We start from the raw sequence: 15,611 nt of genomic DNA, 5'->3' as shown, positions 1-15,611 counted from the left end.
CTCTCTCTCTCTCTCTCTCTCTCTCTCTCTCTCTCTCTCTCTCTCTCTAACAACTCTTGACCCAAATACACAGACACTGATTTGGATGAGGTTAACAGCAAACATGTTGACTGAAATGTGTCTGGTGTCGTGCCAGGCTATTATGCCTCAGGAAAGATTAAGATTCTTCCCACTTTCCTCCCCATTTCAATGAAAAAATAAAAAGCACCTCTCTCTCTCTCTCTCTCTCTCTCTCTCTCTCTCTCTCTCTCCCTCTCTCTCTCTCTCTCTCTCTCTCCCTCTCTCTCTCTGGTTTTTAGGCTGGAACTCTCGGTGTTGTATTTGACTGCCCCTTCCTCTCATGTCATTCCACGGTTCCAGATGTTTGCCACATCCTGATGGCTCCACTTTCCAGCAACATCCAGGTTCCCATCACCTCTCTTCCTCCATCACCGCCAGCCTGTGCGAGCTGTTATTCTTTTGTCCTGAGAACACTGCCATCAACATGGTCTGCTTATACCCTTGCATGGTGAGCGAATACTCAGAAAAGCAGAAGGCAGGAGGGTCCTTTCATCATGCAATTTGCACTTTTCTTCTGCTCAGTCTTTTCGGACAACCTTGTACCTCATGCCAAGTGAGAGCAAAGTCATCACAGTGGTCCAGGGACCCAGCGTCATTGGCAAGTCTCCCTATTTATCTGACCTTACCTACCGCTCTGCTCACACTGCTCAACTATGTGTGTTCCTCCCTGGAGCCTGCAGGGATACCTCAGCAGAGTCTGAGTCCAGTGTAATCCATCTGGTCTTCTCTCCAAGACCATCGGGGCTCACATGCTTGGCTTCCGTCTATTTTCTTTTTTCCTGCAACTCTGAGGATGGAGTGCAAGGCATTTCACCCGCTATCTCAGAATGCCACTGCTGAGTTCCCCCCACCTCTACACACACACACACACACACACACACACACACACACACACACACGCACGCACACACACACACACACGCACACACACACACACACACACACAGCTATTCCTTACCATTTTTCCAGAGAACATTTTCCTCAGAACATTGTTTAAAATCGGCTGGCCAGGCAGTGGTGGAGTGTGCCTTTAATCCTAGCATGGGGAGGAAGAGGCAGGCAGGCAGGAAGACAGGCAGGCCAATCTCTGAGTTCGAGGCCAGCCTGATTTACAGAGTGAGTTCCAGGAGAGCTGGGCTGCACAGTTGAGACCCTGTCTCGAGAACAAGCAAAGGAATGAAGATTGTGCTTCTACTCACTACCCACAGAATCCTCCACCACATAGACTCATTTGTATTAAACTACTGTGAGCTTTACCTGTGGATTGACTCCTCCCATCCCAACCCAACTAGAATATATTATTCACTAAGGATTCTCCAGTGTCTAGAATACTCTCTGGTGGGTTGGGGATTTAGCTCAGTGGTAGAGCGCTTGCCTAGGAAGCGCAAGGCCCTGGGTTCGGTCCCTAGCTCCGAAAAAAAGAAAAGAAAAAAAAAATACTCTCTGGTATGTTAGTTACTCTCTGGTATGTTAGTTGCTCGCTCTCTCTCTCTCTCTGTCTCTCTCTCTCTCTCTCTCTCTCTCTCTCTCTCTCTCTCTCTCTCTCTCTGTGTGTGTGTGTGTGTGTTGGACTGAAGGAAAACATACGTCAACCAATAGTTTGCAGGTTGATCATGGGTGCATTTGTCCCCGTGTAATCACGGTTTCTGATTTTACACTCTGGTCTCCTGGTTACTAATCCCTAACATTGTTGTTAGGCATCCGCAGTTCTGACATGTCTGCTAAGCTCCCTGTCAGTTCCCGGCCCAGTCCTGTACTTGGGCTTTATGTGGCTGGCTTTTTTGTTCCTTGGGTGACTTTTTAGAAACACCATTTGTGCTGTGTCTGAGCTTCGTGTCTTTCTACTTTTCTTGAGAGAACCAGACAGAGAGCAAGAGGATCTCATTACATAGACAAAGCAGGCCTCGAGGTCACGATCCCCATGTTCCAAGTGCTGCTAGAATTACAGATAGGCACAACCACACCTGGATTCTTCTTATTCTGTTTTAATTCTTTGTAATTTTTTGCTATTAGAAAAATACCCCTTCTGCATCTTAAGCTCTACCATTGAACATCATCTCTAGGTTGAGCTTTGGATCTGGTAGTATTCTATTGTAACAGATTTTATGACAAAATATATCGTTTTTTTTAAACCATCTCTAAAACTTAAAATGAAAGCCAAGTGTGCTAGCTATCATCTTTGCCTTTAATCTGAGCACGTGGCAGAAGAAGCAGATGAGTCACAAGTTCAAGGTTAGCCTGTGGTACATAGCAAGTTCGAGGGTAGCCTGGGCTATGTAGTATGATCCTGTTTCAAAATAAATAACCCAAAACTTAAAATGTGTGGTGGTGTGAGCCTGTAGTGTGGCAGCTGTGAAGGCCACAGCAGGAAGGATGCTTGAGTCCAGTTTGAGGCCAGCCTTGATAATACGATGAGATGCTGTGTTTAAAACAAAATAAAATGGCTCATTATAAGGATAACCCTTCTTTTAGCAATTGGATAGGAGATGACTTATCTGTCAAGCCTTCTGCTCTCTGGATAAGATACATGAAAATCCCAACAAAATTCAGGTTTGACACACACAGAGAATTAAACGGATTAGAGGCAGCCCGCCAGCTGTTGTTAGATATTAAGATTCCTGGCTGCCTACATACCTTGCTTTAGCACTTTGCAGAAATCCCGGCATAACTAGGATCAACTAGAGTGGTATCCTCAGCTGTCAGCCCAGGTATTCGCTGTCTAGATGACATCTATATGGTATGGATGCTCCGAATTAATAAACTGCCTCTTGAGTAGGAACAATGACGTGAATGAGGAGAAATTGTAACCTCCAGCAAGCCTGTGGAACAATTTGGTTCTCTTTAAGCATCCCCTCCCCCCTCCACCTATATTTTTTCTGCAGAAGCTCTGTAAATGGTGTCAATATAAATAGTGATCTTTTCCAAATAGAATTGATTTTGCCAAAGCTCAGAGACGATGATGTTCCAAGAAATGCTAGTGAAAATTATATATATAATAAAAATATATATTACCTGTATAAATATATTAAACAAAATAAAATTTATAATATTATATATCATAATTATTTAATATATTATATATAAATCTTATATATTATATAAAATAAAAAACAAGTACATTTGTAAAATAAAAAAGTATAAAATAAAAAGGACATTTCTCTTTACATAGCAACATTTTAGAGAGATTTAAAAACATCTGTTATAGAATTGATACTATTTCCCTGATCATCCTTTTGTATCTGTGAGGCAACTGAGGAGAAGCAGAATCAGATGCATCTTTTGTGGTCCCGGATGGAACTCAGGCCTCACATGTGCTGCTACATCCTCTCCCAGGCAAGCAGTCTACCATGTTTTCTTTATAGTTATGTGTCTATAGACCTGCCCCATTAGCTGGGACGTCATTAGAAACATTTGGCCCCATTAGCTAGGACGTCATTAAGACATTTGGCCCCATTAGCTAGGACGTCATTAGAGACAATTGGCTATGTTGATTGCCACAATGACTCCTGCAACCACTTATTTGTTGGCACACTGACTTTATGAAACCTTTCTGTGTTAGTGGCAAAACCAAGAGCCCCTATAATAATAGAAGGCTGGCGGTCATGAGCCAGCATTAGACCTGAGAACAGAGTGTAAACCTCTGGGTCACAGGACGGAATCACTGAATTTCACAAAAGGGCGGTCAGCGCAATGCTATAAGGCTCTACCTATTATCAGTTCAGTTAATGTTCCCTTAGAGGCAGGCAAGAATAATTCTGTCTTTTCGGCTTACCTAAAGAAAATCTTAAATTGAATTTTTTTTAACATTGAATGTCATCTATTTCAATATTTGTTTGTGTCATATAAAAGGATCTTGGTTGGTTGAAGCTCGTTAGGAGTCTGGGGAAGAGAAAGACAAGAGAAGTTCCTGGCTGTGGCCTTTCTGCTTAGAGGGTTGTGAGTCAGAGAGCTTAGTGGAGCTCATTGTTTCCGTGGGCTGACTAGCCTGATGTGCCAGTCTCTAGGGTAATATGGCCCATTCCAAGCTCTTAAAATAGACCAGGGGAAACAGAAAATAAATAGAAGAGGACGGGGTGTGGGCATTTTTTGTTTTACGCTTAAGACATCTGTGGCCAGCCCTCTAAGGGCCGATGAATGAGTCCAGTCAAAAATTCAGAAACCAAGGGGCTTTGCATGGTCCCTTTCCCAGGTAATTTCTCAGGATATGGTGCCTCAAATCAGTAATCTCAGTATTTGATAGTTAGAGGCAGGGGGATTACTATGAGTTTGAGGCTTTCCTAAGCTGCAAAGTGAGTTCCACCTTAGCCTGAGCTAAAAAGTGAGCTCCTGTCTCAGAAAGGTAGGCCCCAAACTAAAAACTAAAGACTATTTCTTTGTATTTTTTCTTCTGCTAACACGTTTGCCAATGAAGAGAACTTTTAAATATAGCATCCTTGCTTTTAATTAATAACATTTTAGGAAGCTACATGGTTTCATCTCTCTGTCTCTCTGTCTCTCTGTCTCTCTGTCTCTCTCTGTCTCTCTCTCTCTGTCTCTCTCTCTCTCTCTTCCTCCCTCCCTCCCTCCCTCCCCTCCCCTCTCCTCCCCATCGCTTAATTTACAACAGCAGTTCTCAACCTGTGGGTCACGACCCCTTTGAGGGTCAAATGACCCTTTTGCAGGGGTCTCACATTAGATAGCCTGCATGTTAGATATTTATATCACAATTCATAGCAGTAGCAAAGTTTCAGTTACAAAGTCATTGTAACAGAAGGAGTTATTCAAGGAACTATCAAAGGAATGCAGCATCAGGTTAAAAACCACTGCTTTACAACAACCTGGAAGTCTGAGTTTCTCTTATTACAGATCCAGTGAGTGTGGTGGTTTGAATGTGCTTGGCCCATGGGAAGCGGCACTATTAGGAGGTGTGGCCTTGTTGGAGGAGGTGTGTCACTGTGGGAGTCGGCAAAGAGAGCTTCCTTCTAGCTCTTCCTTCTGGTCTTCTCCTAGCAGCCTTCACATCAAGATGTAGAACTCTCAGCTCCTCCTGCACCATGCCTGCCTGGATGCCGCCATGCTTCCCGCTATGGTGACAATGGATTGACCCTCTGAACCTGTAAGCCAGCCTCAACTAAGTGTTGTTCTATAAGATTGCCTTGTCTCTTTACAGCAATGAAACCCTAACTAAGACAGTGGCCTAAGATCTTTCTATAGATTGTGAGCCTAAGGTCTCACACACTGCACAGTCTGGATGTAGATTTAGGTTCTAGGTCTGTAAAACCACTTCCAGCATTCTTTGTGATCTGTCACAAGAGACCATGGTGTTGTTTGGGGTTTTGTTGCTGTTGTTGTTGTTGTTTCCTTCCAGGGCAATGTCTAGATAAACTTCAGAGTTCTATTTGTCTGTTTGTTTGTTTGGGGCAGGATCTCATTCCATCCTGAGGCTGGCCTGGGACTCCCAATTAGCTGATGGTCTTGAATTTATAGTAATCCTCCTGCCTCAGCTACTTAAGCCACAGGCAGGGCCTACCATGTTGGGCTTAGACTTCTTCATGGCTTTTAAAGTAATAGAAAAGGGATGTTTTGGGTGCATGTCTATTTTTCTTGCACATTTCTTCAGCGATGTAAATGCTTAAGGGAATAGATTACTTATCTTTTGATGGCTGTAATGTACAAACACATTTCTTCGAGTATCTGGATACTATATTCTTGTTCATTTGGAGCTCAACAATAAGTTACACATAATGGTTGCTGGCAGAATTCTAAAGTTAGAACCGTGAGCTGACCATGCTTTAAATAAACAAAATCCTATACTTTCCAACATAAGGAGGAAGGTGCATGTGAATTAATTGTGCTATACCTTTAAAAATGTTTATTATTGGGGGTTGGGGATTTAGCTCAGTGGTAGAGCACTTGCCTAGCAAGCGCAAGGCCCTGGGTTCAGTCCCCAGCTCCAAAAAGAAAAAGAAAAAAAGAAAAAAAATGGTTGTTATTTTTAAAAAATGTTTAATGTGTATTAGTGTTTACCTTCATGTATGTATGTGGACCACCGATGTGTTTGTTGCCTTCGGAAGCCAGAGGAGTCTTTGGATCCCTTCGAACTAGAATTGTAAGTCTCCGTATAAGTGCTGGGAACCAAACCTAGCTCTTTTGAAAGAGGAGCAAGTATTCTTAACTGCTGAGCCATCTCTCCAGCCCCAAGCTACAACTTTTGATAGTAGTTCAGCCTATTGCTCTCGGTAGATAGAGCATTATCATCATGATTTTTACCACCACCATCACCACTACCACCACCACCACCACCACCACCATCATCATCATCATCATTACCACCACCACCACTACCATCACCACCACCACCACCACCACCACCACCACCACCACCATCACTACCACCATCATCATCATCACCACCACCACTACCATCACCACCACCACCACCACCACCACCACCACCACCACCACCACCACCATCATCATCTGAAAGTGTGCACATGCATGCCACAGTGCATATGTGCAGGTCAAAGGACACATTTCAAGGGTCAGTTCTTTCCAATGTGGAATCCAGGAACCAAACCTGTGTCCTCTGCTAGTCCAGTGCACATTCTTAACCCATCAGGCAACTCTCAAACCTCAAAGAAATCCTTTTCATTTGATCATTCTTCTGGAGCCCTGTGTGGTCTCATGATGATTACCTGTGGGCTAATAGTATAGGGTTCTACACTGGAGAGTCTACAGGATAAACTCTAGGTTCACTGTGTGGGCTCTGGTGTCTGTCTACATCCATGAATTCATTCACTCAATAGCCAGCCAACCTTTAACGAGTTACTCCAGCGTGTTTTAGTTTCTTATCAGTAAAGAAAAAAGGGGGGAGGATCTAGTAGAGTATTTTCCTCACAGGGAAATTGTAAGGATTAAGCCAGATACTATAATGTAATATTCACATGACACACAATACAATACCTTGCTAATTCCTGGCCCTCTATATCATTGGCAGTATTTCTTACAGATTTTAGGAAAACCACTTATTTATTTTATGGTGTTAGAGTTCAAACCCAGGGACTTACACATGCTGAGTAAGTGTTCTACCACATGTACTTCCCCAGCTTAGGAAACTCTTTAAATTACAAACTTAAATGTTCTTATGACCTTGTCAAAGGGTCTATTTCCACATGCTGCCTGCCAGATGGCCCACTTACAAGTGAAACGCCAGCCTCCCTATGATAAATTAGACCAGCGAAGTCAGTGTCATGTAGTAAAGAATAGGGTTTGCCATAAATAAGGATATGGAACTATGAAGGAGGAGGGAGGGAGAGACAGAGATGGAGGGAAGGGGGGAGGGAGAGATGGAGATGGAGGGAGAGGGAGGGCAGGACAAAGGGAGGAAGGGATGGAGGGAGAGAGGGAGAGAGAAGGGGAGAGAGGAAGGAAAAGAGGGAGAGGAAGGGAGAGAGGGATGAAGAGAGAGAGGGGGAGAGGGAGGGATGGAGAGAGAGAGGGAGAGAGGGAGGGAAGGAGAGAGAGGAAGAGAGGGAGGGAGAGGGAGAGAAAGAGAGAGAGGGAGAGAGGGATAGAGAGAGGGAGAGAGGGATAGAGAGAGGGAGGAAGAGAGGGAAAGGGAGAGAGGGGAGAGAGAAAGGGAGAGAGGGGAGAGGGAAAGGGAGGGAGAGGGAGGGCAGGACAGAGGGAAGAAGGGATGGAGGGAGAGAGGGAGGGAGGGAGAGGGGGAGAGGAGGAGGGAGGGAGAGGGGGAGAGGGAGGAAGAGAGGGATGGAGAGAGTAGGATGGAGAAAGAGGAGAAAGAGGGGAAGGGCATAGAAAACAGGTTTTCTATGGAGGTAGTGAGGGAAAATGAGCAAGCCTGGGTCAGAGGGCCTCATTCAGTCTGCACTCAGTGCTTGGCTTCCTAGAGTAAGCTCTTAGGCTCCTCATTACTCATTTGTACATTTGGGATGGTGATGTCCGATCTTGACAGAGACTGCACAGGATGGGTCTCGGCAAGCTGAAGGCTACAGCCAGGCACTGAGAATTTAGTCTCTTCCCCTTCCACTTTCATGAGAAGAAGAGAGGAACTCTGGCAAAGGCTCGGTGGCCTATGTCTTTATTTTATTTTTATTTTATTATCCTATGTGTAGGCGTGTTTTACCTACATGTATGCTTGTATATTACATGTGTGCCACCGAGGCTGGAAGACAATATATGAACTCCTAAAACTGGAGTCACAGGTAGTTGTGAGCCACCGTGTGGGTGCTGGGAATTGAACCTGGGTCCTCTACAAAAGGAACAAGTGGTCCTAACTACGGAGCCATCTCTCCAGTCTTGGGGCTTGCCTTTTATTCCAGCACTCAGGAGGCAGAGACAGGTAGATCTCTGGGAGTTGGAGGCCAGCCAGAGCTACATATTGAGACTTTGTTTCAAAATGGGTGAAAGAGTAGCAACAGGAAGCAGGGCAGTCCATCAAGATGGCCCTGTGGCACAGAAGAAGTAGAAACTGAATCTGTATTCCATTCTGCGAGGTGTACAGGGCTACTCCATCCTTCTCCTCTCTCTCCCCCACTGCCTTCCCCTTTCTATTCTATTCCGCAGGTGCTCCATAACTTCATCCAAGGGCCTCTCCCTGTACTTACAACTTTATCCACCTCTCTGTCCCGATGGCCATTGGATCCCACTAAGACCGACTCAACAGGGACATTCCTTAGGGACTTTCTCAGCAGACAAATGGCTGCTTCCATAAATAAAGTCCTGCAAATGTATTATTGACAAGATTTTATTTAGACGTTCAGTTGTTGGCATTTTAACAGCTGTTTCTAGTGTTCAACCCAAAGGAGCAAACTGTGTCAGGGTTTGTAGTGTCAAGACGCAGCTCATGCAATCAAGATGTGGGTTGAAGACAGAGGGGACTTTCCAGCCCAGCATATAGCACTTGATTGGGTGCAGTTGGAAATCATCCTAAATACAGATCAGGAAGTGGAAGCTGTAAGCATTTATTGCCTGAATTATCCACTCTTCCTGTTCCCCCTTGGCCACTCCATTTAGAGTCAATAAGAACTTTGGACCCTGTAACCTGAAAGACCAGGATGTGGACGGGAGGGTTTCGTGGTGTAGGGAAAGAGAAGTGCCTTCAGAGCTGGGAACACTGTCTCTCAGTCCTGCCTGCCCATTAAGTAGCCTTGTGACCCACATAAAGGCTGTTATGCACTTAGAGCTCAATGAGTTCTCTGTGGCTAGAGAAGTCTTTTTCGGCTCAAACCTTCCGTGTTGATATTTTTCCCTCCTCTGCAATGAATGTCCTGGAGAGAAAACAGGCACTGCTGGGATTGTGGTTGTAGCTCAGTGTTGTTGTATGTGCTCAGCATGTAACGCACTGGCTTCCATCCCAGGCATGAAAAGAAAGGCCATGCTACACGCTAGTATTAAGAGGGTTGTATTGGAGTGTACTGAGAGTGTGGCTTCCGGAAAGGCAGACTGTGTTACTGATGTAGGGGCTAGAATCCTTGAGCTTGGGCACTCAGTTTGGACAAATGACTTAACCTCAGAGTTTTCCCCACATAGAAGGAAACAGCATATTCCAGTGCTGGTGAGAATGGTGAGTGGAGAATGTGCACAAAACTCTGAGTGCTGTGTCCACATGGATAGGTGGCCTTAATTTCAGGGGTCAGGGAGATCCAACCAAGTAGCAGGGTTAGATTATTTACAAGGCTCTTTTGATTCATATCTGTTTTTAAAAGCCAAGACGTGAAGTTGTACAGGACCCCTGGATGGGAGTATTTGGGGTACACAAATTGGTCTCCATATTGTTTTTTGTCGTTCTTGTGTGTGTGGGCTTATTTGTTTTCGAGGAGAAAGAACATGAAGTTGGTTGGGTACAGAGGTGGTGGATAATCTGGGAAGAGTTGGGAGAAGTGATCAAATTTATGGATGAAAGTTTTTTAAAAAGAATAAAAAACACTTTTAAGTCATATAGCTTTAATCTCAAAGTCCTCACTGCCACAGTATCAGGCGCCTGGGGTGTGGGCACCTGGGCAGTCCTAGAAACCATTGTTACCACGTGCTGGGAGTGTGCATCGGGAATGTGTGCCCTCAAGACACTTGCCAAACAGGTGCTTTAGTCACACTCACCGTAGGTGATAATTAGGTTACGTGTGGACTGTCTTACACGACATAGATCACCAGTGTCAATTTTCTCACTGTTGAGAAGCTCAGTCCAAAGATGGATCAAAACTATCCTTAAGGGCTGGAGAGATGGCTCAGTGGTTAGGAGCTCCGGCTGCTCTTCCAAAGGTCCTGAGTTCAAATCCCAGCAACCACATGGTAACTCACAACCATCTACAATGAGATCTTGGGCTCTTCTGGCACACAGGTGTTCATGCAGATACTCATACATTAAATAAAAAATCTTTAGTTGGGGATTTAGCTCAGTGGCAGAGCGCTTGCCTAGGAAGCGCAAGGCCCTGGGTTCGGTCCCCAGCTCCGAAAAAAAAGAACCAAAAAAAAAAAAAAATCTTTAAAAAATTATCCTTAAATACGGAGACAAAATCTATCTCAGATTTTTTTCTTTTAAGCTTTTGAGACAGGGACTCTCTTTGTAGCTCAGGCTAAATTTGAACTCATGATCCTCTTTTCTCAGCCTCCAAGATGATAGGATTACATATGCAACAAGGCTTCATATTAAGATTCAAACAAACATAATTTAATGCAAATTATCAATTTATAGATTTTGAGACAGGGTCTGTAGCTCAGGTTAGCCTCTAACTTTCTTTGTAGTTGAAGCCGGCCTTGAATCTTCCATCTTCCTACCCTCTACCTCCTGAGTGCTAGGATTAAAGGCACACAGTAAGAGAGAGAAAGAACAGGAAGTGGGGTGGGTAGGAAGGGGGTGGGGGAGCTGGAAGTAGTTGGGGGAGGGGAAAGAATATGATCAAAGTATAGTACATGAAAACTTTTTAAAATGAGCAAAAAACACTTTTAAAGGGTGTATAGCATTAATCTCAAAATCCTGACTGCCACATCCACCCCCAGTAACACCAGTCTGGCATACCCAGTCAGTTTATGCAGCCCTGTCCTGCATGCTACAGATCACCAAGGCCCAAGGCCTCACACATGCCAGGCAGGCATTCTACCGCTGAGCTGCACCCCAGCCAGGCCACAACTATCTTAGGCCAATGAAAAGACAGGAAGAAAATGGATGGATAAAGGTTACATGACAGCTGTTAGAAACAGTTCTGTCCCCTACGGCTGGAATTATTAAACCTTAGAAAAGGGGCCCTCGTGCCATCTCTGTCCAGTTGGTTAACAGTGTCTGGTTTCTGGTAATGGCAGTCTGTCAGGGTTTACTCCTGTTGGCACATGAGCATCACGGCTACTCCAGGGTCTTGTGAACACAGCATCTCTGTATCTCTCATTTTAACCCTTTCTGTGGGCTTGAAGTGCTGTGGCACTGTGGGTTTGGTTTGCACTGTTTGGTTGGTAAAGAAGTCAAGCCGCTTCTGATTGTTTTCCGGGTTGTTTAGAAGCCCTCTTTGGTATCTATTCAAGTCTCTTGCCCATGGTTTGTAAGGATTCTTTGTGTATTTTGGCCAGCAGCTCTTTGGAATCCGTCATCCCACTGCTCTCCATGATGCTTGAGCAGCCTTGGCAGCTCAAAATAGACTTCTTCTGAGTAAACGGTCCCAGGAATGAAATTACCATGTTGATCTCATTGTAATGCTTCAACAAACAAAAACCTGTCTACTAAATTCCCGTTCTCCCTTTTGTGAGAGGACAGGAGTGTGTGTGTGTGTGTGTGTGTGTGTGTGTGTGTGTGTGTGTGTGTGTTTATTTGTGTGTGCGTGTGTGTATGTGTGGTGTTTGTGTGTATGAGTGGTGTTTGTGTGAGTGTGTGTATGTGAGTGTGTATCTGTGTGTGTGTCTCTGTCTGTGAATGTGTGTGTAGGAGTATGTGCGTATGTCTCTGTGTGTGTGTTGTATGTGGTTTATGGTGTGTGTTGTGCGTGATATGTGTGTATGTGAGTGGTGTGTGTGTGATGTGTCTATTTGTGTGTATATGAGTGGTGTGTCTGTGTGTGTCTGTGTGTGTATGCGTGCATGTGTGTGTGGTATGTGTGGTGTGTGTGTGTAGTGCATGTGTATGTGTGTGGTATGTGTGGTGTGTGTATGTGTGTGTGTAGTGTGTGTGTATGTGTGTGGTATGTGTGGTTTGTATGTGTGTATATGGCATGTGTTTGTGTGTGAGTGTGGTATGTGTGGTGTGTGTGTGTGTGTGGTATGTGTGGTTTGTATGTGTGTATATGGCACGTGTTTGTGTGTGAGTGTGGTATGTGTGGTGTGTGTGTGTGTGCGCGCGTGCGCGTGTGTGCATGTGCATGTGTGCGCATGTGTGCATGTCTAGGCATATGAGAGTTTCACACAGACTTGGAATTTGCTGATTCAGCTAGGTTAACCAGCAAGCCTCAGGGTCCCCTTGTCTCTGTCTCCTTCCACCCCCTAGTGCTGGCGTTATAAGTGTGTACCTTCTTGCTCATGGTTCTAAAACTGTGGGTTCTGGATATCAAACTGAGATCTTAAAGTGCCTGGAAAGCACTTTACTCACTGAGCTATCTTCCTCTGACCCCGATACACTCAAAGCCCCTGACTCAGCTTAAGAACGACATTTTAAGGAAGAAAGACGTGAAGGAAGGAACATAGTGCTTTTTGTTGACATTTCAGCTTTTGTGAGACAGTCTCCTTTGACAGCTCAGGCTGGCTTAAGATCACTGTGTAGCCGGGCAGGTCCTGAGCTCTCAAGTGGAGGGGTTTTAGTAGGGCTCCAGCACACCCAGGCACCATGTCTTCTCATCATTTTCTGACCCTTGGTTTTAGCCTGTCCTTCGAATGGTGAAATAGCTTTAGTTAAATAGAATTAGACTCTGTAACGCAAAACAATGGCAAAAGCAGAGGCCAAGCAAAGAAAAAAAACCCTGTACTTTTTTTTTTAATGACTTCAGTAATGTTGGGCGGGTGATTATTACATTAGTAGTGTGCTTTAAGTTTATGCTGTGTTAATGCTCAAAGATCATTCTAGAAGTCTTCCCTTGCTTCCTCCTCCCTCCTTTTCCCCCTCCCTTTCCCCCTTCCCCCCTCTCTCTTTCTTTTCTTTTCTTTCTTTCTTTTTTTTCTTTTTTTCTTTTTTTGTTGACACAGGCAAGCTTTTAGTATATTAGCCCTGTCCTTAGAAGTTGGCACCATGGCACCAGATCATGGCACTGCAGAATCTCCCCGCCTTTAGCTGCAGCCAGCCTCCACTCGCTTTTTGCTAGCACCAACATTGGCCTTTGCAGTATCCCGAACCTTCTTCATTCTGTTCTTGCACTCTCTTCTCCACTTTCTGGAGGTCTTTCTTCTCATAAATGTCAGATCCCAAAGAAACCCTAGACAAGGCTCGCTCAGTACCTGTGGTTCCTCCAACACTGCCCACTCTGCCCCCTACCCATAACATTTCCTGCCCAGGGGCTGGGCTTCATAGCTTCCTCCAGCTTTTCGTTCCTGTATAATCTTGCCTCATCTGCCACATGCTTTCTTGGGCCCTTGATTTCTCTCCCTCTCCCTCTCCCTCTCCCTCTCCCTCTCCCTCTCCCTCTCCCTCTCCCTCTCCCTCTCCCTCTCCCTCTCCCTCTCCCTCTCCCTCTCCCTCCCTCCCTCCCTCCCTCTGTCTCTCTTTTCCCCTCCCCCATAGCCCAGTTTGGTCTGGATCCTTCCAGATGTCTCTAGCCAAACTCCCCCTCAGATCTACAAAAAAAATCCTTCTTCTCCTCAAACATGCTCTGAAGTACTTATGTCCTCGATTTCATTCATTAAAGGCCGTGTCTTGCAGGCCTGTGTTTAGGCTCATTGTTTTTTGTGTAATCCAAAGAACTGTACACCATGTGAAGCCAGTCGTCCCACCACTACCAAAGAGGTTTCTTTTTTTTTTTTTTTTCCGGAGCTGGGGATCATCGAACCCAGGGCCTTGCGCTTCCTAGGCAAGCGCTCTACCACTGAGCCAAATCCCCAACCCCCCAAAGAGGTTTCTGAGTCTGAAAGCAAAGATGGCGTCTGGCGTGGTTTTGTACATTTCCGATAGCCTTTCTCAAGTTCCTGTCTTTTCCACCTGTCTTTCCCAGGATGAAGGACACCAAGGACCATTTGTTTCCTCTGAAGAAGATGGTCAGTCATGAACGTCCTGCTCGGATGACTACTGCGTCATTCGTGATGGCAGTGGTCCCCAAACTGCCAACCGGGGAAAGAGCGGGATTTTTCATTCTTTTCACTGATGGGTAAATGCTAGATGGGAAAAAAAAATGGATTCCATCTCAAGCTCAAGGTCATTAGAGTTAAATGAATATCTCAGGAAAAGAACTGCATTGTATAAGGAACAAGAATTTTGAGAGCGTTCGTGTCTCATGCTTTGCCCAGCTCTCCTAACATGTGAGCCTTCAATAGATTGACAGGCTGATGGGACGACAGATGCATTGCACCTATCCCAGTCATTTCCCCTTTCTCACCCACACTCTGGATTACTAGATATTATCTTCTGAGTCTCCACCCAAATCTTAGGCCATCTACGCTGCCACATTCCAAAGTGCTTAATTAAGGCCGATCTGCTAATGATTATCATCTCTGAATAATTTCCCTCCCCTCGGATTCCTTTTAACTGTGTATCGTTTCCGAAGGCAGGTGTTTTCATTCTTTAGGCTGTTTTTTTTTTTTTTTTTTGTAAAAGTTAATTTCCCCCTTTCGTCTTTTAATAAATTCCATCCCTTCTCCTATCTGTCCCCTGATCCTTTCCAAATCACCAGTGCTTGCTGTAAGTGACGGCTGGGAGACAGGATGCCAAGTGCAGTGGCTAAATTTAAAGAGCGGCTTTTGCACCTGTTGTTCATTGGCAATGCCCACGCTCCCACCCACAACTTCCTCCACCTCCTGCTTCCCACCAACTGCAGCCTGTGGCCCAGAACCTTCGTGCTCTCCCCTGGAAGTCGGTCCTGATAATCATGGTGTCCATGCCATCACAACGGAGGAGAAATATATTAGCTTTGACAGTAACTTAGTTTAGATTCAGTGGAGCTGAAATTTGGGCCAAACTCAGCATAATATTAAAGATGTATCTCACCTTGATGTAGGCAGATTCATGTGGCTAGAAACCAGCCCAAGAAGGCTCTTACATTATTCTGTTTGTGAGTTTCCTTTAGATAGTTCTATCGGAAGTTGTCTATAAATTTCAGTGTTATGAAGAGCAGTTGAAGGAAGAACTGACATCATTAAGAGAAGCTTTAGTTAGCTTGCTAGATTGGCGGCTCTGAACCTGGAGCAGTCCTGTAGGACAAAGGCAGTGGACATGAGGAGTCCTGTTACAGGACAGCCCACTGTGGGACAAAGGCCTTGACCGAAGGAATTCCGCTGCAGGATACACTTAGACTTGTGCAGGAAGTGTGGCCAAGTCAGACAGGTCTAGAGAGAGTTTCGAGTAGTTTCTCCTATCAGTAATGCTAGCTAGTGTGTGGTTATCCTTGGCTACATCAGGCTCGGTCTCAAACAATCCAAAAGGCCTAATGATC

At 45.0% G+C, this 15,611-nt stretch overlaps 1 pseudogene; it reads right to left on the bottom strand.

Annotated features, from left to right (window-relative positions):
* Nucleotides 1-13,299: 13,299 nt before the first annotated feature.
* Nucleotides 13,300-14,337, bottom strand: LOC147998621 (small ribosomal subunit protein eS24 pseudogene; annotated as a pseudogene).
* Between the last annotated feature and the right edge of the window lie 1,274 nt (nucleotides 14,338-15,611).

The sequence above is a fragment of the Rattus norvegicus genome, chromosome 20 (assembly GCF_021556685.1).
Source record: "Rattus norvegicus strain SHRSP/BbbUtx chromosome 20, alternate assembly SHRSP_T2T, whole genome shotgun sequence".
Lineage (NCBI taxonomy): Eukaryota > Metazoa > Chordata > Mammalia > Rodentia > Muridae > Rattus > Rattus norvegicus.
The sequence above is the reverse complement of the archived record's forward strand: the minus strand, read 5'-3'. Positions and strand labels throughout refer to the sequence as shown.